This window comes from Danio rerio, chromosome 5 (assembly GCF_049306965.1).
Source record: "Danio rerio strain Tuebingen ecotype United States chromosome 5, GRCz12tu, whole genome shotgun sequence".
NCBI classification, from domain to species: domain Eukaryota; kingdom Metazoa; phylum Chordata; class Actinopteri; order Cypriniformes; family Danionidae; genus Danio; species Danio rerio.
In genome coordinates, this window is record NC_133180.1 from 4,644,868 (window position 1) to 4,666,453 (window position 21,586).

At 41.3% G+C, this 21,586-nt stretch overlaps 1 protein-coding gene across 1 annotated transcript in view; it reads left to right on the forward strand.

Moving 5' to 3' along the window:
- dhrs11a (dehydrogenase/reductase 11a) overlaps window positions 1-21,586 on the forward strand; it is an 88,378-nt gene that overhangs the window by 29,219 nt on the left and 37,573 nt on the right. The gene's annotated exons all lie outside the window — the stretch shown is intronic.

Below are 21,586 nucleotides of genomic sequence, written 5' to 3' on the forward strand. Positions count from 1 at the left end.
TAGTGGATTTGTCACCTGAAATGTGCAACAAGAAGACATACCCCAAGTAATGCGTTTTAGGTTTACAGAAATGTGGACAGTGCCCTCTAGTGGATTCGTCACCTGAAATGTGCAACAAAACGTACCCTAAGTAACACATTTAAAGGTTTTCTAAAGTGTAGACAGCGCCCTCTAGTGGATTTTTCATGTGAAATGTGCAACAAAATGTACCATATTTAACGCATTTCAGGTTTGCAGAAGTGTAGACAGCGCCCTTTAGTGGATTTGTCATCTGAAACATACAGCAAAACACATTGTAGGTTTGCAGAAGTGAAGACAGCGCCCTCTAGTGGATTTTTTCATCTGAAACATACAGCAAAACACATTGTAGGTTTGCAGAAGTGAAGACAGCGCCCTCTAGTGGATTTTTTCATCTGAAACATACAGCAAAACACATTGTAGGTTTGCAGAAGTGAAGACAGCGCCCTCTAGTGGATTTTTTCATCTGAAACATACAGCAAAACACATTGTAGGTTTGCAGAAGTGTAGACAGCGCCCTCTAGTGGATTAGTTTTTTTGAAGTGTACAACTAAATGTACCCTAAGTAATGCATATCAGGTTTGCAAAAGTGCCTTCTAGAGGGTGGGTCATCTGAAACGTACAACTAAACGTACCCTAAAGGCTCGTACTCACCAGGATGCTTTTCGTTTGCGTTTATCGTCAGCGTTTTTCAAGACATTTTTCCGGATTCAAACCCAAGCGATTTTCACTGGCATCGAGCAGAAGATTATGCAAAACCACTCCTTGAAGTTAGATGGCGCTACACCACCTTAGGCTTCTGACACCCACTTGTAACACAGAAGACAAAGTTGACACGCTTGTTGTTATGGATGGTTCAAGTAGCAGCTCCAGCTCTAGTGATGAAGTGTGAACAAAATGATTATTGTTCACCAGAGCAATAAGTGTAGATAGTGCCCTCTAGTGGATTTGTCACTTGAAAAGTGCAACAAAATGTACCGTATTTAACACGTTTCAGGTTTGCAGAAATGTAGAAAGTGCGCTTTAGTGGATTTGTCATCTGAAACGTACAACAAAACGTACCCTATGTAATGCATTTCAGCTTTGCAAAAGTGTAGACAGCGCCCTTTAGAGGATGTGTCATCTGAAACGTGAAGCAAAACGTACCCTAAAGGCTCGTACTCACCGGGATGCTTTTCGTTTGCGTTTTTCGTCAGTGTTTTTCAAGATGTTTTTTCGGATTCAGACCCAAGCGATTTTCACTGCTCTAGAGCAGAAGAGTATGCAAAATCACTCCTTGAAGTTAGATGGCGCTACACCATTTTAAGCTTCTGACACCCGCTTGTAACACAGAAGACAAAGTTGAGACGCTTGTTGTTATGTATGGTTCAAGTAGCAGCTTCAGCTGTAGCGATGAAGTGTGAACAAAATGATTATTGTTCACCAAAGCAATAAGTGTAGATAGTGCCCTCTAGTGGAATTGTCAACTTAAATCTGCAACCAAACGTATCCTAAGTAATGCATTTCAGGTTTTTAGAATTGTAGACAGCGCCCTCTTGTTGATTTGTCATCTGAAACGTACAACAAAACGTACCCTATCTAATGCATTTCAGCTTTGCAAAAGTGTAGACAGCGCCCTCTAGAGGATGTGTCATCTGAAACGTGAAGCAAAACGTACCCTAAAGGCTCGTACTCACCGGGATGCTTTTCGTTTGCGTTTAACATCAGCGTTTTTCAAGACGTTTTTCCGGATTTAAACCCAAGCAATTTTCACTGCCGTCGAGCAGAAGAGTATGCAAAATCCCTCCTTGACGTTAGATGGCGCTACACAACTTTAGGCTTCTGACACCCACTTGTAACACAGAAGACAAAGTTGAAACGCTTGTTGTTATGTATGGTTCAAGTAGCAGCTCCAGCTCTAGCGATGAAGTGTGAACGAAATGATTATTGTTCACCAGAGCAATAAGTGTAGATAGTGCCCTCTAGTGTATTTGTCACTTGAAATGTGCAACAAAATGTACCGTATTTTCAGGTTTGCAGAAATGTAGACAGCGCCCTTTAGTGGATTTGTCATCTGAAACGCACAACTAAATGTACCCTATCTAATGCATTTCAGCTTTGCAAAAGTGTAGACAGCGCCCTCTAGTGGAATTGTCACCTTAAATCTGCAACCAAACGTATCCTAAGTAATGCATTTCAGGTTTTCAGAAGTGTAGACAGCGCCCTCTTGTTGATTTGTCATCTAAAGCTTACAACAAAATGTGCTTTTAAATGATGCATTTCAAATCAAATCACTTTAATAGTCACATCATCAGCAGCATGTGTGCTATGATAAGTGAAAAGCTTAGTTGCTTGCTCCAGACAGTACAAAATACAGATGTGCAAATACAGACAGTGCAAAATACAGACAGTGCAAATAAAATGACAGTGAAAAATACAGACAGTACAAATACTACAGCATACTCCTCAAAAAAAAACAAAAAAAAACAAACAAAAAAAAAAAACAGGACAATGTAAAATTGAGAGCGATATGTGCAATGAATAGGTGTCCACATAGTTGTAGGCAGTATTGTTTCAAGTATGGATTGGTTAAAGTGCAGTGCATGCTACATATTGATGGTGTGCAGTGAGGGGTTTGGAAGAGTCTGTGTGTCAGGGCCGGAGTGGGACACCTTTTCAGCTCTGGAGTTTCAAGCCTCAGACCGGCCCACCTCAGTTCACGACTGACTATATTAAAATAAGTAAATAAATAAATATTTCCAAATCAGTTTCTAATGACACTATCACATCTTTTTTTTTTTTTTTGAGAAAACAGCTGCTTTAGAACTTCAAATGTTCAACAATCCTAACAGTATTATATGTCTTATCAATAAAAATGAAAACGCTAAATTACTCTAACGAGGATCGAACCCGGGTCCACGGCGTCTTAACCTAACGTGCTATCCGCTCGACCACAACAACTGTTTTATGAAAGATGACACAACTGAGTTTTATCATCATTAAAATAGATCAAAAGAGAAGAGTTGCGGTAAAATAATGAATAAAAAGGCTGTGGTCAAGTAAATAAATAAATTTAAAAAGTGTGATTGCTGAGAGCAACAGATTCTGGAGCTAGGGACACCGGCCCTCGCGGCCAAAAAACGGACCGGCCCACCGGGAATTCTCCCGGTCCTCCCGATTAGCCAATCCGGGCCTGCTGTGTGTGGTGTGTTAAGTGTTCATCAGCCTGATAGTTTGAGGGAAGAAACTTTCCTTCAGTCGGCTGGTGCGTGACCGGATGCTGCAGAACCGTCTGCCTGAGGGTAGCAGAGAGAAAAGTCTATGGCTTGTGTAGCTGGAGTCACTGATGATTCTCTTGGCTTTCCTCATGCACCGCCTGGTGTAGATGTCCTGGAGAGAGGGAAGCTCACCATCTACTACGTGTCCAACAGTTCACACAATCCTATGTAGACCTTTGCGATTGCTGCTGGTGCTATTTACTTACCAGGTGGTGATACAGCCAGACAGGATGCTCTCCACAGTGCAGGTGTAGAACGAGCAGAGGATATGGCGGCTCATTCCAAACCTCCTGAGACGCCTGAGGAAGAAAGGCATTGTTGTGCCTTCCTCAGCACTGCGTCTGTGTGAGCCGTCCATGTCAAATCCTCAGCATTTTAGGTTTGCAGAAGTGTAGACAGTGCCCTCTAGTGGAATTGTCGTTTGAAACGTACAACAAAACACACCTTAAGTATAGCATTTCAGGTTTGCAGAAGTGTAGACAGCATCCTCTTGGTGAATCTGTAATCTGAAAGATACACAAACCTGAAATGCGTTACTTAGGACAGGAGTTCTCAACCTTTTTCACTTGGAGCCCCACCTCCTACTCCGAAAATGTTTTGAAGGCCCAAACTGATTATCTAGAGAAAATGCTTATTTTAAAGCTTTATTAATTAGCAAAGCATTTCTTTTGCCTTCTATTATTCTTTGATTTTTCTATAGAAGGTAAATCCTGCCAATTTGAAATAAATCAAATAAACATTGAAAATAAAAATCAGATTAACAATTTCAATTTAAAACACTGTTCGCAAAATATCTGGCAAAATTGATTTATTTCATTTTCATTTTCACTTTGACAACACATCTTTTACACCAGTGGTCACCAAACATGTTCCTGGAGGGCCGGTGTCCTGCAGATTTTAGCTCCAGCCCTAATCAAACACACCTGAACAAGCTAATCAAGGTCTTACTTGGTACACTTGAAACATTCAGGCAGGTGTGTTGAAGCAAGTTGGAGCTAAACCCTGCAGGCACACCGGCCCTCCAGGACCGAGATTGGTGAACCCTGTTTTACAGGCTTTGTAAAAATTGTTTGCATTTTATTTTTCAGTTTGGCTTTTCATTTTAATATTGGCAGTCTTGACATGGAAATGCAGTGAAAATGAAAATTAAATGATTTCATTTTGTTTTCAATTTTGGCCGATATTTTGCGAACAGTGTTTTAAAATGAAATTGTTAATCAGATTTTCGTTTTCATTTATTTATCTTCCATATTTTTCTACATCATATATATTGTTATTGTTTTTTTTTTTACTAAAATGATGTAAAATGAGTCACTTATTAATGATTTACTGTCTCTCTCCTTCTCTCCCTGTATTCTCTCTACTCTCCTCGTGATGAAGAGTAGGCAAACAGCATAGATTAACTTGATTATAAACCTGAAAGTATCCGAAATCACACACACTATACCACTTCTCCTCTCCGGTCTCTCTTCTTCAAGGTCTTTCTCTCCCTCTTTCTCTCCTTTTTCTGTTTGTCTCTCTGAAATGATGAATCCAGTCCACGCTGCGCTGCTGTTAGCCTTCTCCGCCTGGTTAATGCTAGCTTACTCATCTAACGTCACCATAATGTCTTCTTCTATACCCTCATTCTCCTGATCATGGGTCTGTTTAAAAAAAAAGGTGTGTATGGAACATGTCTCAATAAAAATGCCTTCTCTCGCGTTTCTCTCCATCTAATAAATGTTCTTCACACAGAGCCATGAGGTCGGAGAATACAGGTGAAGTAGGGCTAGTTGCGGCAAATGATGATGACAAACAGAGTTCGGAAGATTGTAGATAACAGTGTAGATACAAATCAATAGGGATGTAACGGTATTGTAAATACCGTCATACCGCAATAGCAATTTTTTTCGATATTACCGTAGTCACATGAATCGGTAAAACTGTAGGTCTTCTGAGAAAAGTTTGCTCAGGCGAATGAAGTGAACGGGAGGTAGCGGAAACTACAATTCCCATCAGCCCATGCGTGGCCGTCATCCTTTGCGGGCTGTTGTCGCTACAGATCCAGTAATGCGGAAATGGAGTGTGCTGCTAGTCGCGGGGATGAAAAAGAGCTGGAAATGATCGAACCTAAAGCGGGTGTTGTCGCCGCTCGTGTACAGAATAGCGGTGTTGTCGTGCACGTTCTGATCAGCTGTGTTGTCGCGCGCGTACTGTAAAGCGGGGAGGGGGGGTTGAGCGCTCATACTCAAGAGCAGTGTTGTTGCGCGCCTACTGAAGGTCGGGACGGAGGGTATGTCGCGTCGCGGGGGTACTTTTGATCATTTTGGAAGGGCACTTTCTATCCAAGACTAAAAAGGGCATGTGCACTGCACAGGTTGAGCCCTATGTGTGCACGTGCCTGCAAGTTGGGGAATACGACTAATAACAGTCATGGGGACTGCAGAACACAGCACACTGTTCAGATTGATGCAGACATTGACTTGTACCGCAAAGAGACCTCTATCTCACTCATGGCTTGTCCACTCAAGTGGGGGAAAGACAATGCACAACGTTACCCACTGCTGTCAACCTGGGCCAAGTCATATCTCTCTTGTCCCAGAAACCTCAGTCCCAAATGAGAGTTTTTTTTTCTGTTGCAGGGGACATTGTAAATACCCAGAGATCCCAGCTTTTACCAGATTATAGTTATATGATCATTTTCCTTAAAACCCATCTCTGGTGAGTGAGTGAGTGATTAAATGTTGAATGTGATGAGTTTTCAACAATACTAAATTGAAACTTTATTTTTTTACATGTTGTATTTATAACATGTTTTGTTATTAAAATTGAAAAATTGAAGTTCCTGTTTTAAAGCTTACAGATAGATGGCTAATTTGTATGTCATTGACACTTTTGGCACTTTTTTGGAGTATTTTCATTAGTTTTTTTTCCTGTAAACGATTCAATAAATACCGTACCGTGCCATTCATACTGAGGTATTACCGTACCGTGAAATTCTGATACTGTTACATCCCTACAAATCAATTTTATTAAGATGTTGCTAACATTTAACAGCAGGTGGTAATCACTGTTTAGATGCTGTTACACATATGAAATAGGCTAAACGTTATTAAATAGCCTACCCACGAGGCACTTTACATCACATTTGCAATTTTTTTTTTACAAAATGTTTCCTTCCTATTAAAAATAAATGTATTTACAATCTGATATGGGGAGAGAAAAAGTAGCACAAGTTCAGCAGATGGTGGATTCGAAACGGGTTGATGATCAATCGCGTCAAAAGATATTGCTGTGCGCTTCACGAAATACGCCACTCACGATCTGCTTTGCTCTTTACTCATGTTGTCTCTGTCAATCAGGCATCGATAAGCGTAAACCGTGAATAGCTTATTCCAACTAGGTACGCTATTTGCAGTTAGCCTAAAAACACACTCGAAATTGGCTCCACCTCCCCCCCCCCCCCCTCGCAGGGGCCCCAAGTGTGCATGACCCATTGGTTAATCCATGGCCCTGTCCATCCTGCAATTTTTTTTTTATATTGCATGCCTTCTGAGTCTAATACATTTTAAGGTGCGTTCTATTTTAGTTTTTGTGGGACGACAAAAAAGGTTAGCTTTCATTGCATGACAAAAGTACTGCATGGACTATTTATTTTTGGTGTTGCTTGAAAGAATGTGACCACGTGACTTCAGCAACTGATTTGAATATTTGGCTGAGTTGTTGATATTCTGCAGAGAGCTAAAGCCAGCGAGTTGAATGCAGTGTGAACTATTAGATCTGTGAAAAAGCTCCAAGCTGTGGCCGATTCCTCAGATTTGATGCCAGCTTTCAAAGCTCTTGTAAAAAGCACTTCATTAGAGTCCAGTAGCCTTCACACACACACACACACACACACACACACACACACACACACACACACACACACAGATACACACACTGTGGGGACTCTCATAGATGTAATGATGTTTCTACTATTTAAACCGTATACTCTCTCCCCCTACCCCTACACCCAACCCTCACAGGAAAGAAATTGCATTTTACATTTTTAATGTACTTCATTCTGCAGGATTCATAACAGTGTTTACATTTAAATGACATTTTTTAATGTCTCATGTTTTCCTCGGTTTTTGTCCCCATGGTGACACAATGTCCCCAAGAGTCTGTGTGGATTCAGGTTTAAGTGCCCACTGGGATATAAAAACAAGTATACACACACATGCACACACATACATATACACATACAATCACACACATACATACATATATACAATCCCAAATTAGAAAAAAGAAAGTCGTGATTTCCAAATTTACTTTGACTTGTATTTCACTCCAGACAATATGAACACAAAATACTTCTTGTTTTGTCCGGTCAACTTCATTTCATTTTTAAATATGCATCCTTTCCTGTCATTCAGACCTGCAACACATTCCAGAAAAAGTTGTGACAGGAGCAGTTTAGGGCTTGTAATCAGGTAAACTGGATAAATAATTACCCTAGTAGCAAAGAATTATTTTTTAAGAGTTATTAACTTGGCTGAGACTTGGCCCAGATATGGTCTGTGTTTGGCCCTTGTCTGGAAGCCAGATTTGGTGCAGTCATGTAATTCACTGCGACATCTGGGCCGAGCAAAACCTGATTGTGTGGGCCAGAGCTGGGCCAGAGAAATTTTGCTATGTGGGAATGATGTGGTTTGAAACAGGTGATGTCAACAGGTGATTGTAAATATGGTACAAACGCAGCATCCAAGAAAGGTCTAGTCGTTTAGGAGCAAAGATAGGCCGAGGATTGGCAGTTTTCCAACAAATACATGAGAAAATGATTGAAACCTTTTTTAAAAAAAGTTCCCTAAAGAAAGAGAGGAAGACATTTTATATTTCACCTTCAACAGTGCAGAACAGCATTGACAGATTCAAGGCATCGGGAGGAATTTCAGTGTGTAAAGAACAAATGCGCAAGCCTAAACTGAACAAGCATGATCTCCGATCCCTCAGGGGGCGCTGCATCAAGAATACTCATTCATCTATAAGCCATATTCATCACATGGGCTCAGGACTACTGCTACAAACCTTTGTCAAGTACCACAATACGTAGCTACATCCACAAATGCCAGTTAAGACTGTGCTGTGCCAAAAGGAAGCCCTATGTTAACAGTGTCCAGAAGTGCCGTCGACTTCTTTGGGCTCGGAGGCATTTGCGATGGACCATCACACAGTGAAACGTGTTCTGTAGTCAGATGAATCAGTATTTTAGGGGGGGGGGGTTTCAGAGAAATGGACGCCGTGTGCTTCAGATCAAAGAAGAAAAGGATCATCCAGACCGTTCAAAAACCAGGGTCTGTCATGGTATGAGGTTGTGTCAGTGCCCTTCGCAAATGTAACTTGCACTTCTGTAATGCACACAAAAGATTTTGGAGCACAATATGCTGCCTTCTTCTCCAGGGACAGTCACGCATATTTCAACAAGACAATGCAAAACCCCATTCTGCACACATTACAAAGACCTGCTGTGGAGGAAGAAGATAGAGGTTCTCGACTGGCCTGTTTGCAGTCCCGACCTGTGTCCAGTAGAGCATTTTAATGCGCAAAATGCGACAACAAAGACCCCGTACTGTAACCCACTTTAAGATTTGTTTGCAGGAAGAATGGGACAAAATGACACCTGAAACACTTAAATACTTGGTGTCTTCAGTCCCTAAACGTCTTTTAAGTGTTGTGAAAAGGAACAGCAACATTACAAAGTGCTAAATGCTTTATTGTTTAAACCAGTGGCAGATTTAGGCATGGGCAATATGGGCCATCGCCCAGGGCATCATCTTGCTGGGAGACGGTGCAAAAAAAAAAAAAATATGCAAATGTATTAATTTAGAGTGGTAATTCTAGAAAAAAAGACGTTAGGGACCGTTCACATTTGGCGTCATTTGCACACGCAAGTTTGTTTATCTCTATGTGCAACCGAAACAACGCTGGTGAAAGCAAACGCATGCGCACAGAAAACCATTTCTCTGCGCCTCACACTCGCTGCTTCTGCTGTTGTTTACATGCACGTGGCACGCCGATAAATATGTGCCGTTAATGCGCTGTTTAACCGGAGTAAAGGCCTTTACTGTTACTTTTGTGACACCAGGTGTCGACATGCAGTGGGTTTTGACAACACTAACGCTTAATAATATGATGGTGATCTTATTTTGACTAACCATGGCTATGAAGCAGGAAGAAGGGATAGAGTCAGGCAGGTAAGACTTCATAACATTAGTTCTCTGCCTTGAGTCGGGTCTAAGATGAACAGATAATTCTATAAAACATATATTCTTGTATTCTATAGAATTGCCATAATTAATATTCATGCAAAATTTTTCTTTTTTTTTTGCCAACTATATTTATTAACATTTTTTTGCAGATACAATATCATATACATACAGAAATAAGTAATAGACTGTTCTGCTTTTTCACAACTAAGAACCAATGACCATCAGAGAAAAAAATATAGTAATAAAATGACACAGTAAATGTAAAAAAATAATAAATAATAAGTATATAAAAAACAGCAAAAAAAATTGCTACAAAAGTAATAAATAAATAATAATAAAAACATAAAAAAAATAAAAAATAAAAACCTTTATTCCTCTTTTGCTTCAAGATCAATAGTGTCAATATAATTCAACAAGGGTTTCCATGTTTTGTAAAAGGATTTTAAAGACCCTTTTAATGAAAACCAATTTTTTTCCAACTTTAAACACAAAAAAAAAATTATTTTATCCATCTGTCATGTGAAGGTGGAGATGTTTGTTTCCATTTAAGGAGAATAAGCCTACTAGCCAATAATGTAGTAAAAGCCACAACGTTCTGTATTGTTGAAGGCAAATTTGGCTCAAAAGGAATTCCGAATAGTGCTGCTAGAGGGTTTGGAGTGGCTGATATGTTAAAAGTTTTTTTTCAAAAGTATTGAATATTTTAGACCAAAACACTGTTAATTTTGGACAAGACCAGAACATGTGTGTGTGATTTGCTGGAGATTGTTGACACCTATTACAAGTATTATTTCTATTTGGGTATATTTTGGCTGATCTGGCATTAGTGTAGTGTGCTCTGTGATAAATCTTGCACTGCATTAAACTGTGTCGGGGACATATAGAAGAACTGTGTACAAGATTGACTATATAATCCCATTCTATTTCACTGATGGTGATCCCCAACTCTTGTTCCTATGTATTCTTGGGTAATTCAGAGGAATCAGAATTCAAGGTTATTGACAGATAGATGACAGAGACTATCCCTTTTCTGTCTGGGTTAAAGGAAAGAATGGTGTCCATTTTTGAATCAGGGGTAAGATTGCAAAATATTTCTTAAGTGAGCATATTACTCCAGTTTTGTCTTTACATTGTTTTCCAGTTACATTTAGGGTTGTTTTCTGTTATTTATTTAGAATAATCATTGAATAATATTAATACTGTCAGGGTGCTGCCACTCTGGTCTTGTGATTTCTTGTTTTGGTGGCAGAGTCCGGACACTAGCTCTGTCTTGTCCTGTTTCTGTCGTTGTGTGTGTCTCTTTGCCGTGCGGGCTCTGCGTGCCTCGGACGCGTGCGCTCTTGTACTCGTGTTTGTGTTGTTCTGTTGGCCTCACGCTGTTTCATTCTCAGCGTCTTCGTCTAGTTGGTTTCGGTTTTGGTTGACGCTGACATGAAACATGTGCGTTGCATATGTGTGAGCGCACAGTAAGGTGTTCATCTATCGTTTGCTCGTGTCTTGCGTCTATTTGTGTTGTCCAAGCACGTGGCTCTGTGTTTACACTGTGGCCGCGTGCTTCAGTCTTGTCCTGTTATTGTGAACGCGTGGTTAATGAGTTCTCTCATTGGCTGCGTGTTCTAGTCTTGTCTAATGTGAGCGCATGGCTTGTGTTGTCTCTCTGTGTCATGTGCTCTCCCGTCTGTTGTCTAGTCCCACCCTCCTTGTTAACCCATTATTAGTTCATTATGTTCATCTGTTTGTGTGGTAATTTTCTACAGTTTATAATCCCCTCATGTCTGCTGTCCTGTGCCAGTTCGTCATTGTATGTCACCGTTTCTCTCCTTGTCTTGTCGTGTGTTCCAGCCCTGATCCCTATTAGCCTGTCCAGTCAAGTTTGTTAATTTGTTTAGCTAGTGTTTTCCCCCTCGGGGAAGTTTATTTTGCTGTTTTGCTTTTTATTCTTTATCAATAAATACCCATTATTTCCCTGCACTTGAGTCCTTGCCCCTTTTCCTCTCCCCGATCGTGACAAATACTAATGTTATTTATAATAACCATACATATTAGGCAGCACGGTGGTGCAGTGTGTAGCACAACCGCCTCACAGCAAGAAAGTTGCTGGTTCGAGCCCCAGCTGGTTCTGTTAGCATTTCTGTGTGGAGTTTGCATGTTCTCCCCATGTTGGCTAGTGTTTACTGCGGTTTCCCCCACAGGTCCAAAGACATGTGGTACAGGTGAATTGAGTAGGCTAAATTGTCCGTAGTGTATGAGTGGAAATGAGTATGTGTGGATGTTTCCCAGTGATGGGAAGGGCATCCGCTGTGTAAAACATTATGCTGAATAAGTTGGCGGGTCATTCTGCTGTGGCGACCCCAGATTATTAAAGAGACTAAGCCGAAAAGAAAATGAACATGAGTGTGTTTAAGAACAAGTGTTTGTGTGTGTGTGTGTGTTTGTGTTTGCTACTGTGAGTGTGTATGTACCTCCAGGAAAGACAAAGCACATCTAATAACTCCTGCAGAAATGAGCAGCAGTGTCCTTTATATCAGTGTGGAGATGAAAGCAGATGTGAAGGGCCTCAGGGGGACGTCTCCTGAACAACACCGACTAAATGACATCACACACACACACACACACGTACACGTACACACGTGGGTTCATCGAGTGCATGGAGACCCGCTGAGGGAGGGATGAAAGAGAGGGAGAGGGGGAGGGGGAAACAATCCAGCAATAAAGCAAATGCGATTATATTTCATAACAAGATCGGAAGCTGTGTGTGTTTCTCCTCGAGCGCTCGTGTGTGTATTCTGACAGTGCATGAGGAAACACACTGAAAGGCTTTAAATGCTGTAATGCATGATTATACCGAGCGTTTGGATGCTGATGAAACCCCCGCATGTTGTCAGATGGACTCATCCGCCGGTGGTCAGACAGTCTGTGGACGTGATGTGCTTCTGTTACTGTCTGTGAACTAAAATCTTTCTCCGAACGGCCTCTGGAGGATCCTGTGAAGCTTAAAGACATACAGGATTATCAATGATTTATATACAGTAGTATGCAATGCGTTGAAGATTTAATACAAATGTTGTTTTGTCCGAGCAGCACGGTGGCTCAGTGGTTAGCACTGTCACTTCACAGCAATTAGGTTGCTGGTTTAAGTCCTAGCTGGGTCAGTTGGCATTTCTGTGTGGAGTTTGCCTGTTCTCCCCTTGGAGAACCAGCCTAGGCTGGTTGGCTGGTTTTAGCTGGTTGACCAGCCTGGTTTTAGAGGGGTTTTGGCCACTTCCAGGCTGGTTTCCAGCCTTTTTCAGATTGGTCTTAGCTGGTCAGGCTGGAAAATGACCAGCTAAATCCAGCTAAAACCAGCTTGATTTAGGCTGGACATAGCTGGTTTTGGCTGGGCTCCCACCCTGGCTAGGCTGGTCAAGCTGGTTTTAGCTGGTCATCTCCCAGCCTGACCAGCTAAGACCAGCCTGGAAATGGCCAAAACCCCTCTAAAACCAGCCTGGTCGACCAGCTAAAACCAGCCAACCAGCCTAGGCTGGTTTTTTTAGTAGGGTTAGTTCCCTTAATCTGGGGTCGCCACAGTGGAATGAACCGCCAACTTATCCAGCATATGTTTTTATATGCAGCGGATGCCTTTCCAGCTGCAACCCATTACGGGAAACATCCATACACACTCATACACTACGGACAATTTAGCTTACCCAATTCCTCTGTATTGCATGTCTTTGGACTGTGGAGGAAACCAGAGCACCCGGAGGAAACCCACGCTAACATAGGGAGAACATGCAAACTCCACACAGAAATGACAACTGACCCGGCCGAGGCTCAAACCAGCGACCTTCTTGCTGTGAGGCGATTGTGCTACTCACTGCACCATTATGACGCTAACGTAAGAACTTAATTGAAATAAAAAAATATAGCATAAATTAATAAATTCATCGTGTTACTATAACTGATCAATTCTTTTGTACAAAAATCACCAAAATATATTATGAATATTTAATTTTTCATGTTCAGTGAATAATAGATGGCAATAGGAAGTTTTAACAGGCTGTACTCATTTCTGCTGTGTACTGACTGTATTAAAATATAAACTGTATACCACATTATACAGGAATAATCATATTGTTCCATATTTTTATTCTTTTGCTGATCTCTGTATATTTTTCATTTGTAAGCCACTTTAAATAAAAGCGTCTGGCAAACGATTAAATGCAAACCTAAACACAGCCTTTAATGCATGCTGTATAATAAATGATCCAATAGTATGCTTTCTAGCTTTGCATTTTATTAGCATTCAGACAAGCACTTAATATGAAACCACACTCAGTTGAAGAGGGGTTTGTCTCTGCCTTTAGGCCAAAACTAACAGTACACAGAGGAGTCTCTATGGACTGAACATGCATACTAAACACCCTTTGAGGTTTGGACGCCTCAGTCAGTCAATCTTATTCTGTATCTGCTGGAGATCTGCTGAAACGGGCTCTTTTGTGAGAGAAACCGCACCAATTGCTTTAAAAAATACCATTCCTGGATGAAGGCTTTTAATGGCTTTCTTTTATATACGTGTCTCTTGTAAATGTGGAGATTTTGCAGTAAATATTTATTGCATTAATACTCAACAGCATCATGTTTTTAAAAATATTTCGCATTAGATTGAACTTTTTTTGTTGCAGTCATTTTGGTGTTTTGGTTTTTGTTTGGTATTAATTACAGTATTATTTTTATCTGGTTCAGTATTAGTGTTTCGCCAGAAACGCCAACTGACCCACACTGTAAAAAATTAATTGTTGAGAAAACATTAAAAAATAAGGCAACTTGATGCAGTAAGAACTTTGAGTTGCCTCAACAACTATTTTTTAGTTCTTCTCAGTAACAATATTTTGTTCAGCGGACATAATTTTGTTCATTTATGCAATGTTGATTATTGCATTTTACTAATAAAGATATTCTTTTCACATCAACTAAAGCAACAGTTACTGCTTTTGAGTCAATAATTTATTTTTTTTTGTTTAGTGGACGATTGTTTTTCAAATTTGCAAAATAAGTAATTAGTTGTTGTTTGCATATCATCCTATTTTTAATCATTTTACTTAAAAATGAACACAAACTTACTACTTCATCCATTCATTCCTTCGGCTTAGTCCCTTTATTCATCGGGGGTCACCACAGTGAAATGAAGCGCCAACTTATTCAGCATATGTTTTACACAGCGGATGCCCTTTCAGCTGCAACACAGTACTGGCAAATGCGCATTCACACTCAGACCACTGGGGCGGAAACCGGAGCACCCGGAGGAAACACACATGAACATAGGGATGTCAACTGACCCAGACGGGTCTCGAACCAGCAACCTTCTTGCTGTGAGGCGACTGTGCTACCAATTGCGCCACTGTGTCACCCCTCTTTCAAGCAACAGATAAACAAGCTCAGTTTGCAATCGTCACGTCACGCATGCCCAACTGATTCAAATATCAACATTCCTATTCAACACAAAAATGTTTGTCCAGAAAACTCAGTTAAACATGTAGACATAACATTTTAGCGAATATTGTTGATATAACAGATATTTTTGTGTAATCAATTCTTATTCACAATTCTTAGTAAATATGACAGAAAAAGAACAGTGTGTTGAACAAATGGTGATTATGTTTTTTACAGTGCAGCTGAGGCTTGAACCAGTGATCTTCTTGCTGTGAGGTGAACGTGCTACCCATTGCGCCACCGTATTTTATTTTAAATCTAAAAAACATATATACACAACATTCTCACACACACACACACACACACCAAAATCTTAAATTGTCCAACAAACACCCACACATTTACACACACGCACAGATGAACTCAGTGGTTGGTTGCTGACTGGCTTATTTAATAGAGCGATGTTGGCACAGATCTCATGCCACACTGTGCCCTTCCACACACACACACACACACACACACACACACACACGCACACACACACACACTGTAGGTGAAGACTGGCTTTGAGTAAATAAAACTGGTCCTCACTGTTGTAGCTTTCAAATTATTATTCAGATGGGCGTCACAGTGGTGCAGTGGGTAGCACGATCACCTCACAGCAAGAAGGTCGCTGGTTCGAGCCTCAGCTGGGTCAGTTGGTGTTTCTGTGTGGAGTTTGCATGTTCTCCCCGTGTTGGCGTGGGTTTCCTCCGGGTGCTTCCCCCAGTCAAACACATGCACTATAGGGAAACTGAGTAAGCTAAAATTGGCCGTAGTATATGAGTGTAAATGAATGTGTATGGATGTTTCCCAGTGATGGGTTGCAGTAAATTAATCATTTAATCAGTTAATTGGCTTAGTCCCTTTATTAATCTGGGCTCGCCACAGCGGAATAAACCGCCAACTTAGCCAGAATTTGTTTTACGCAGCGGATGCCCTTCCAGCAACAACCCATCACTGGGAAACATCCATACTCTTTCACACGCATACATACACAATGGACAATTTTAGCCTAAACAATTCACCTGTACCGCATGTCTTTGGACTGTGGGGGAAACCAGAGCACCTGGAGAAAACCCACGCGAACTCAGGGAGAACATGCAAACTCCACACAAACGCCAGCTGACCCAGCCAAGGCTCGAACCAGCGACCTTCTTGCTGTGAGGCGACAGCACTACCTACTGCGCCACTGCGTCACCTCCCTGGTAATTAGTTACTTTTATATGTAACTCAGTTGCTACTTTTGAGAAGTAACTATTACTAGTTACTCTTTTAAAGGAACGGGCCCAAGTGCTGGTGTGCTCTTGTGTTCAGTCTGTATTTTTTCTGTAATCTGTCGCACATTTATTTAATATTTTTTGCTGCAGTAAAGGAGATGTAATGGATGAAGGTTCTCAGATTAAGGACCTAATTAATCACAATCAAACTGGCTTAGCAAAAGTGTGTTATTGATGATTTTTGTCATGGATTATTAGTATTAGTGTTAATATTTGCAATGTAACCTGCTCACCTTATGTTTATATTCGTAATATTTATATTATTTGCTAATTAATAACCACCTCATGTGGAACTCTGAATCTGCATCTCATTTCAGAGTCTGCTACTGTCCACCGGAGGTCTAATTTCTAGGGGTGTCAAAATTAATCGTTTCTTCGGTGCAAGAACAATTGGACAATTCGGTATCGGTTAAGTAATAATCATAACCGGTTATTACTGACGTCGTTTACCTCATATGCGCTCTGTCACGAGGGAGGCGAGCGCGAGTATTTACAACGCTCTAACTACTTAATACTCATAAACTGTGCACAATTTCACTGTGTGTGTTTGCTGGATCAGTCTTTCACTGACATTCACAGCAAAAGCCCCTATTTCACTGAGATCGAGAGAATAAATCTCTCTCTCTCTCTCACACACACGCATACACACACACACACATAAACACACACACACACACAGTGGCCCATTTAACCTGCTGGCGTGGCTTTTCTTCTCCTCTCGGCTGTTTTACTGCGTTACTTCTGGATACAGAAACGAGCGCGTGTCTGCAGAGTTTTCTCCACCGTATTTATCATACATCAGCTGTGAGATCGCCGCTGCCGCCTGCCGCTCAGTGTCACTCATCTGTGAAGAGCGCATCGCGCAAGAGCCAATTGCAACCGTTTTTGTTGAGGGTGTGACCAATCAAAGAGGTGTAACCGTACGTTCACACCAAAAGCGGCGACAGCGTCAAAGTAGCCGGAAGTCATTCATTTTCAATGAGAGCCGGCGGCGATAAGCGGCGAGGAGCAGCGCGGCGCGTCTTCGCCGGCGTGAGCGTCGAGGAGAGTTGAAATGAAGTCAACTTTATGGTAATGAGCTATGACGCGGTTCGGCGGCAACCAATCAGAATGAAGAAGTCCATCGCTTGATAGCAGTTCAGGGAACACAGACCTGTGAACTTTGGTTCCGACCACAGTTGTTCCCAAGGGTTTGATTATTGCGGTCGCCGGATTTCCAATTATTTGCAATTTTTTCCTACAGGAACATACATTAAATAAGTTACTGGCGAGTTACTGATGTTCATTAATGTTATATAAATTTATCTTAAAAAAGTGGGAATCTCACGCGATGTGACAGTACAAAACAGTACTGCTGCTTCAGACATATGGACACATAATGGATAAATAGAGCAAAGCCACACCACACGCAACTTGATCTTCCATTGTTGTATGAATTTGATAAGAAGTGCGCAACATTTTCACGCTAGAAACATGTTTTATGCAGGAATGTAACTGATATGCTGCAACGGCTCCTTTAAATACGAGATCAATGTAGCGAGTTTTGACGCTCTCGCCGCAGAAGCTGAAGGCAGAGAGCGTTGTCGCCAGGGCGGCCAGAGCGACCTTGCACGCTCTCGCCGCTTTCGGTGTGAACGTTCAGTAAGAGAACTAGACAAGGATCAGAAATTGAGCTGGATATTTATATTTGTTTATATTATTTGCTAAATGCTCATTTTGTTTAAAGTTAAAGTTTATTTCTCTGACTGTTTGTATTAAATGACAAAATTGTATTACAAATAGTATATAAATATAAATATATTCATACATTTTAATACAAGAACTGCTGCTGTGAAGAAAATATAACACTGTGTATGGAAAGCACCGTCAATGCACCAAGATGAAACCGAAATATCGAATTGAACCGAATCGATGGCATGATAATCGTAACCGAACCGAACTGTGAGACTAGTGTAGGTTCACAGCACTACCAATTTTGGTCACAGGCGCATACTCTGAGAGCCTTCATGACTGAATACATGAATGAAATACACTGTTTTCCACCAAGGCAACTGGCATTGGGTGGGTTAAATGACCAAAACAAAGACAGCCGTTCTGGCACGTAGTGCACATTTTAAAGGCAGAATATCTGACCTCAGCATTGTTTTTCAGATAAACAAGAGTGTTCACTTTGCATGTTTCTGAAATATCTGCAAACATATTTTGGTGTTATGCTTTAGAGTCAGAAACCTACATAGCACCTGTGAGTGTGGATCACAACCTTTTGAATTTGATTCTTTAACCACAATTTAGATTTTCTGGCATTATGCCTGAATGTCAGCTGCTGCAGATTGTGTCATCTAGGTGTGTGTGTGTGTGTGTGTATTTATAGTAAAGTGCGCGCAGTGAAATCTGGCCGTACGGGTTGGTTGAGCTGTGTTACTCAACACTGATTTGAGCGGCCGCACCCTTCTGTCCTTTGACACCTACAATAATAACACCATCAGCTGTTCTCAGGTCAGCGGATGCATCTAGCAGCGCTAATAATCGATTATTAATCACCCTCTCGGCGTCTGCAGGGTTTGAATCATTTTAACGAGTCCCAGTTTAATGACTTTGATTAATGATTCAGCCAAACCTTTGGACAGCTGTCATCTATCACAGGTGTGTGTGTGTGTGTGTGTGTGTGTGTGTGTGTGTGTGTGTGTGTGTGTGTGTGTGTGTGTGTGTGTGTGACCTTTTGTGATCCAGTGTGAGCTACTCGTTCGGCGACTTCTCTTCAAAGACACCTCCTTTGTAAATGTATGTGTGTAAACATATTTAACATCTGCAAATTCATGAATAAACCCAGTGGTTAGCATTGTGGTCTCACAGAAAGAAGGTTGCTGGTTCCATTCCCGGCTGGGTCAGTTGGCATTTCTGTGTGTGTTTGCATGCTCTCCTCATGTTGGCGTGGGTTTCCTCTGAATGCTCTGGTTTCCCTTACAGTCTAAACACATGCGCTATAGGGGAATTGAATTAATTAAGTTGGCCGTAGTTTATGTGTGTGAATGAGGGTGTGAGGGTGTTTCCCAGTACTGGGTTGCAGCTGAAAGAGCATCCACAGTGTAAAAAAATATGCTCGAATAGTTGGCAGTTCATTCCGCTGTGGTGAGCCCTGATAAATAAGGGACTAAGCATAAATGAATGAATACATTTTTATTTGTACAGCACCTTTCCTACATAAATGCAATTCAAAGCGCTTCACAAACAAACAAATATTAAGAAACAGCATCAATATCGGCAAAAATAAAAAGGAATGGGTGAACACATACCAAAAGCAACAAATGTACAAACAAATAGAACAAATTAAACAACACATATGTAGTTAGTTAAATGCATGCACACACACTGTACACTACATATTTGTGTACACTCACCAGCCACTTTATTAGGTACACCTTGATTGTACCGGGTTGGACCGCTTTTGTCTTCAGAACTGCCTTAATCCTTCATGGCGTAGATTCAACAAAGGTACTTGAAATATTCCTCAGAGATTTTGCTCCATATTGACATGATAGCATCACACAGTTGTTGCAGATTTGTCGGCTACACATCCATGATGCCAATCTCCCATTCCACCACATTCCAAAGGTGCTCTATTGGATTGAGCTGTGGTGACTGTGGAGGCCATTTGAGTACATGGTGCGTTATCCTGCTGGAAGTAGCCATCAGAAGATGAGTACACTGTGGTCATAAAGAGATGGACATGGCCAGCAGCAATACTCAGGTAGGCTGTGGCGTTGACACGATGCTCAATTGGTACTAATGAGCCCAAAGTGTGCCAAGTAAAAATCCCCCACACCATTACACCACCACCACCAGCCTGAACCGTTAATACAAAGCAGGATGGATCCATGCTTTCATGTTGTTGACGGCAAATTTTGCCCCGACCATTCGAATGTGTCAGCAGAAATGGAGACTCATCAGAGCAGGCAACGTTTCTCCAATCTTCTATTGTCCAGTTTTAGTGAGTCTGTGTGAATTGTAGCCTCAGTTTCCTGTTCTTAGCTGACAGGAGTGGCACCCGGTGTGGTCTTCTGCTGCTGTAGCCCATCTGGCTCAAGGTTGGATGTGTTGTGTGTTCAGAGATGCTCTTCTGCAGAACTCGGTTGTAGCGAGTGCTTATTTGAGTTACTGTTGCCTTTCTATCAGCTGAACCAGTCTGGCCATTCTCCTCTGACCTCTGGCATCAACAAGGCATTTGTGCCCACAGAACTGCCGCTCACTGGATAATTCCTCTTTTTCGGACCATTCTCTGTAAACCCTAGAGATGGTCGTGCATGAAAATCCCAGTAGATCAGCAGTTTCTGAAATACTCAGACCAGTCCGTCTGACACCAACAACCATGCCACATTCAAAGTCACTTAAATCCCCTTTCTCCCTCATTCTGATGCTCGCTTTGAACTGCAGCAGATTGTTTTGACCATGTCTACATGCCTAAATGCATTGAGTTGCTGCCATGGGATTGGCTGATTAGAAATTTGCGTTAACGAGCAGTTGGGCGGGTGTACCTAATAAAGTGGCCGGTTGAGTTTATATACAGTACATGCACACTGTACATGCTTACATACAGGCACATACTGTAAAATGAAAGGGTATTGAAACCCTAAAACACTTTTTTTGCCGAAATTGAAAGATGTATGTGTGTGTGGGGTGTTGCTAAAAACACTATTATGACATTAATTGGTTCAATCCAATCACAGTGCACTATTATTTAATTCTTTATTATGCATGAGAGTTTCATCTGACTCCTCTGTCTTACCTAACAGTGAGGAACTTACCTTTTGCAATGTCATTGTTCTGAGACATGAGTCACACACACACACACACACACACAAATTTCCCACAAGCATTTGTCTTGCTGTGGCGTAATAACACGTGAGAGAAATTGGTTTGTTTATCTGCGAGCTTTTCAAATCTGGAAATGGTGGAATTTGGATTTGCCAGTTGCCTTCTGTAATAAAGAAGACACAGTTCTTCTCCTAATTTTGGTAGGTGTGTGCTTAAACGTAGCCTACTTTGTTTATTCAGATGGCTATGTAAGACATTACTTCTTTGACATAAACAAAGTGAAGGAAGTCACTAAGTAGTTCACTTTAATATTATTACCACATTGTGGACAACAATATAACACAATCCGCTTTGTATAAGTGCAAAAGCATGAACCTTTAATAATCTTACTTTCTGCTCCTTACTTTCCTCTCTGGACTGTGCTTGCAACTGAAACTGTTCTATGTGCAACTCCACCTCAGGGCTCAGTGGGTCTCCTGGTGCAGCTCCACCTCGGGGCTCAGTGGGTCTCCTGGTGCAGCTCCACTTCTGGGCTCAGTGG